Source organism: Canis lupus, chromosome 24 (assembly GCF_003254725.2).
Source record: "Canis lupus dingo isolate Sandy chromosome 24, ASM325472v2, whole genome shotgun sequence".
Lineage (NCBI taxonomy): Eukaryota > Metazoa > Chordata > Mammalia > Carnivora > Canidae > Canis > Canis lupus.
The window spans coordinates 41,632,158-41,638,157 of record NC_064266.1 but is presented as its reverse complement, the minus strand read 5'-3'; the positions used below and the strand labels follow the sequence as shown (position 1 = coordinate 41,638,157).

At 40.8% G+C, this 6,000-nt stretch overlaps 1 long non-coding RNA gene across 3 annotated transcripts in view; it reads right to left on the bottom strand.

The window, feature by feature from the left end:
• Nucleotides 1-755: 755 nt before the first annotated feature.
• Nucleotides 756-6,000, bottom strand: part of LOC112674147 (uncharacterized) — a 49,513-nt gene continuing 44,268 nt past the window's right edge. For all 3 annotated transcript variants that reach the window (XR_003145258.3, XR_003145256.3, XR_007405580.1), the window contains one exon: nt 756-2,048. This is a non-coding gene — a long non-coding RNA (uncharacterized LOC112674147). The remainder of the gene's footprint in view (nt 2,049-6,000) is intronic.

Sequence of the window (6,000 nt, the reverse complement as noted above, 5' to 3'; positions counted from 1 at the left end):
TTTTAGCAGGAAGAGAGACTCTAAAAAAAGTAAATACTACAGTATGGAGGATGGAAGATTATAGTACAAGTTGTAGAGGGGAAATAAATCAGTATGAGGGAGTATGAGTGTCAGTGAAGAGAGTGTGACCTAGCATGGATAGCCAAGGAGCCCTGAGATGCCATGGATTGGTGACACTTGAACAGAGACCTGAGTGGAGTATGAGAATGAGCCATGTAGCAACTGCTGGAAAGGCATTTTGTGTGGAGGGAGCAGTAAATACAAAGGCCTGAGGCCAAAATGTTCTGAAATTTGTTAAAAAAAAAAAAAAGGTAGATGAGAAGGAAAAAAACATTTTTCAGACCCATCTGTGCTTCCTCAAGCACAGATCTCTGGCTAATCAATCCAGTTTTCCCTTTCCACATTATCTTTTGAGTTCTTTCAATTAAAAAACATATCATTTCTATCACAATTACTTGTTTAAGAAAAATGAAAACATAAGCCACAATTGCTTTTTAATTAGGATGGAATCTTGTTAAATGGAAGGCATTTTGGTCCTTGATTTGGATACACAAAAATGAGTGTGGTGCTGAATTGGGGTGAGGACTTTTAGGGGGGGTGATATTTCTTTATGTAACAGAAAGAGGGAAATTTGGAGGTGGAAATGAGCCATCTAGAAAGTGCAGTTAGGAGGAAGGGACGAAGCCTCTGCAGAAGTGAAGTAGACTCTGAAAAATCCACTGTGGTGGGAGGCTGGAGGAATCCAAGGATAAAGATTTTTAAGTCTAAAATTTTCGTTTAATGGTTTTCTCAATTTATTTTAATTCATTTAATTAAAACTTCCTTAGCACTTAGCCAAGCATGGTTCTGACCTGTTCATGATTCTTTTTTGAGATACAAGTCATAACCATAAAATTCACCCTTTTAAAGCATACAATTGAGTGGTTTTAGTATATTCAGAAGATTGTTCAACCATCACTATGATCTATTTTCAGATAATATGTTTTCATCACCCTGAAAAGAAGCCTTATACTCATTAACAGTTGTTCCTCAGATATGCAAAATATCTACTCATTTTAAGATTCATTACAACTCCCTAAGTTAGAGACCATGATTATCCATCTCTTCCTAAGGAGGAACTGGGCTCAGGGTTCATAGGAGCTGGAGCTGGGCTTGAACCCAAGCCATATGGCTTTGGAGGCAGTGACCTTTACCATTGTTCCTCTTTACTTCATAAAAATTAATGTATAACAAGGGAAGGCATTTTACACATCACAGGAAGGAGATTCAAAATGATCAAGAGCAATTCTAGTCAGAGAATAAAAAACAAGCTTCTGAAATTTAACCATATGTTTTGCTACTCCTCATCCTTGATTTTTAGTGCAGACCTGTTTTACATTACAGTTTTTTATACTAGTCTTTCTGTACTTTTCTCCATCTCTGTAAATGCCACCTTCAACTACCTGGTTTCTCAAGTCAAACTTGGGAGTTGCTTTGATTCCTCCCTTCTCCTCATCCCTCACATCCAGTCTTTCTTTAGGTCTTGTAGACTGTATCTGCAGCCATCCTCAAAGTGGTCACTTCTTTCCATTAGTGCTGCTATCACTTTAATACAAGCCACTTTTCTTCTGGATTCAGCTAACTGCAGTCCGTTAAACGCGCCTGGTCTGTCTTCTGCTTCTACATTTTTGCAAATGCTGTTTACATCTGGAATAATCTTTCTCTTGGGTCCACTTGGCAAGTTCTTTGCTTATTTTCAAGACTGCTCTGAGGTCTTGCTCTGGACATGCTTTTTGGTAGAGGCTGTGGGTGTCCCCCCCCATCACGTCTGGGTCCAGCTGATTTCAGCACCGCGGTGCTGGACAGTTCACGGCTCATCTCAGCTGTGCAGCTTCGGGTCTTTCTCCAGAGTTAGGTGTGCTGGCAGTGTAATGCCCCCGGGGACCACCCAACTTCATTCTCTTTCAGGAGGAAGATTTTGAGGCATGTTCTATAGAATTCTTCAGTCGACTTTATCAAAATTGAGAACCTCTGTGTTCCAAAGGACACCATCAAGAAAATAAGATAACCTACAAAAATGGGAGAAAATATTTACAAATCGTATATCTGACAAGGAATTGTATCTAGAATATAGTACTCTTTTATAGTATAGTAAAGTACTCTTTTTTTAAAAAAAGATTTTAAAATTAATTAATTAATTAATTAATTAATTAGAGAGCACACATGCAGGGTGAGGGGCAGAGGGAGAAGCAGACTCCCCACTGAGCAGGGAGCTGGATGCCCGGCTAGATCCCAGGACTCCAAGATCATGACCTGAGCTAAAGGCAGACACTTAACCGATTGAGCCACCCACGTGCCCTTGTAAAGTACTCTTAACAATAAGAAGACAACCTAATTTTGAAAACATGAAAAGATTTGAACAGATGGATCTCTGAAAAAGATGTACTAGTTTACAGTAAGCACATAAAAAGATGCTTAACACCAGAGTTTTTGGGGAATGTAAGCCAAAATGATAATTAGTTACCACTTCACATGTACTAGGATAGCTACAATAAGAAAGATGAACAGTAACTAGAGTTGGCAAGGATATAGAAAAGTTGGAACCCCATGCATATGGAGAGGGAATGTAAAATGGTGTTCCTCAAAAAGTTAAACAGCATTATCCTATGATTCAGCAATTCCACACCTAGATATACACCCAAGAGAATTGAAAAAATATATCCGTAGAATAATTCGTACATGAATGCTCCTAACAGCATTATTCACAATAGTAAGAAATGGAAATGACCCAAATGTCCATCAGTTAATAACTGGATAAAAAAATATGCTTTATACATATAATTATTTGCCAAAAAACAAAATAACTGCTGGCACATGTTACAACTTAGATGGATCTGTTTTTTTATATGGTTCTTAAAATTTCCCCCTTTTTTTTTCTATTCATTCATTCATTCAATTTAAATTCAATTTGCCAACATATAGTATAACACCCAGTGCTCATCCCATCAAGTGCCCTCCTTAGTACCTGTCACCCAGTTACCCCATCCCCCACCCGCCTCCCCTTCCACAACCCTTTGTTTGTTTCCCAGTTAGATGGATTTTGAAAACACTGTGGCAGGTGAAAGTAACTGGATACAAAAGGCCAAATATTGAACAATTCCATTTTTATGAAATGTCCAGAATGTGCAACTCTACAGAGATAGAAAGTAGACTAGTGGTTGCCAGGAGCTGGTGGATGGTAACAGCGAGGAGTGACTGCTAATGGGCATGGAGTTTCCTTTTGGGGAATGAAAATGTTCTGGAATGGGATAGCGCTGATGTCCTTGCACCACTTGGTGAATTTTCTAAAACTGAATAAAAGGGTGAATTTTATAGTATGTAAATTATATCCATTTAAAGAAAGAAGTACTCTTTCTTGCCTTTTCTTCTTTGATCCTTGTTTGTCAGTGTGCTTCATTCTTCTGAACTGCCAAGGTCCCTGTTCATGAGTTCCCAAAGGAGCTGGTGTTGGAGTGGGTACTCTAGCAATAAGTTCAGTTCCTGACCTCTTAGCTTCTTTCTGCAGAGAACAGCCTTACTCCTCTTGCAGCTAAGCTCTAAGACACAGATGTGTTGTGCCTAGCTAGAGAAGAAGTGCCTGGCATCATCTCAAATGAAGGACCCAGGCCACTCTGTTCTCACCATCCCAAATGGTACCCAAGTTTCCTTAGCTAACAAACAATGCATGGCATCTTTTGTGTAGACTCCAAGGTGGGGGCAAACATGAAGCTTGCTCGTAGTCCATTGCAACTCTGAGCAATTAGGGGCAGGAAAATGATGGCAACCTCAAAATGAGGACATTGCCAAATTGAAACCTCAGATGACTTGGGTAAAATGTAAGGGGCTGCATATTGTAGTAGAAAAGAGATCAGGCTTTAAGGGGCCATAAAGACCTAGGTTCAAGTTCTAGCTTGCCTAAGTAACTTCATTTATTTCTAAGCCTTGGTTTCTTCATTGAGAATAATGCTACTTCCCTCAGGAGTTGGAGGAGGACTGGAGACAGTGAATGGAGCATGCCTGGCACAAAGCTTGTGCTCAGTTAATAGTGGTCAGGCTCGATATGAAATATTTAAGTCACAGTGACCTCGTGGATCTGATCCATTAAATCTTGGGCTTGGAATTGAGTGGAAAGCACAGGAAGAAATTCATATAAATGAAATCCATCCCCTTCATTTTGTAAAGAACTTATTAATAAAAGGGAACTTCCTAACCTGTGAAACTGTGAGGCCTGGGCAACTCAGTGGGGGTTAAATAGGTTTTTTGCAGAAAAATGTCCAAGCCCTCTTAACATTTAAATGGTACAAAGCAGTGCATTTTGTCTCTCAGGCAACCAACAAACTAGATTCCACTTCCAGGTTAAAAAAAAAAAAAGTGGATGTTCTTCAGGGATGGCTTGAACTTAATGCACATATATATCAGCAATCACATTTCTCAACCTCAAATCCCAATCAGGCTGTTCAAAATGTAAACAGACTCAGAAAATTGTGATTCTATGGCTACAGTGCAAAAACAGCCTGAGCTGACTATCTTAATCTCAAGAGTGTGTGGAGAAGAAGTGCCTTTATTGCCCTCCCTTCCACTGGCCAAGCCAAGGGGCACTTGGGCCAGGCAGTCCCTAGAATTAGCTCCTGGGCCATGGAGCAAGGTACAGGAGAGAAGGGGCTGGAAGCCGGGGGCAGGCGGGAGACCAAGTAGCTCCAGATGCAAGCACAGTCAGTTGGAAGTCCAAGTCCGCAGAGCAACCAAACATCAAGGAGAAAAACCTAACCCCTTCAGGGCAGGGAACTATACAGGTATTGGCAGAGCGAGGTGAGGTGTGGTGGCAGCTGCTCGGCTGAGTGTTGGCTGGGGTAGATTTCTAGACCTTACATGTCTCTGAAAATGCCTGCTTTCATATCTGCTTTTTTATTGAGATTGCGATTTTTCTGGAGATTGCACCCGAAGAAAATGTTCCATGAATTAGAAACCTATTTTAAAAGTCGGCGTCTCTCGTGCTCTGACCCCTGCAGGCTCCCTTGTCTATAAGCAATAAGTCCCATTTAAGCAAAGTGCCCATGAATTCCAACTTGCATCTCCTTTCTCTTGTGACTGATTTTTCTTCTGATGTCCTGCTGGGGAGCAGAGTCAGCAGCCCCAATGGAGAAGGCCTGACATTTAAGATGAAAACATGTTTGTTCCTCTTTACCTTTGAAAGAGGGGAGGAAGGGTGGGTGAGGGATGTGGTTTTGGACTCTGTGCCTTCGCCAGATTCTGTGCTGTTCCTTATAGTTCATTAGGAAGGGGACACCAGTTCTTTTATTTATTTATTTTTTATTTTAAAATTATTATTATTTTTTTATAAATTTATTTTTTATTGGTGTCCAAATTGCCAACATATAGAATAACACCCAGTGCTCATCCCATCAAGTGCCCCCCTCAGTGCCCGTCACCCAGTCACCCCCACCCCCCTTCCACCTCCCTTTCCACCACCCCTGGTTCGTTTGGTGACACCAGTTCTGACAGGTGAGTGTGTTTAACAATTCAGATAAGAAACCATCTTGGGGGAATGAGATTCTAAGTATGAGAGGTTTCACAGTGACACTTAGAAAATTCTTTGATATATGCATATTTTCTGTACTGCTTGTTCCTAGATAATATCACATACTCCAAATAAGAGAAACCTTTACTTCGTTTTACTTTTAATTCAGCAGCATTTCTAATGTAAGAAGTATCCTTCCCCCACCTGCCTTTTGTAGTTTGTGGTATGGCTGACGCCTTTTGTTCCAGAAACTTTCATTTTGAGTGTTAAATACTCCAGCTGAGGCTGAAAATTGTTTTTCCCCCAATGTGGGAGAAGACAGTGACACCCCCATGTCAGATTAAATCCAGATGTTACCGTAGCCACACAGCTGGGGACTTGAATTTGGCTTCACAAATGGGCATGGCCCCTGTAGGACCTCAAGGTGACCTGCGGAGTCTCCCTGTCTCCTTCCCTCTATTTCT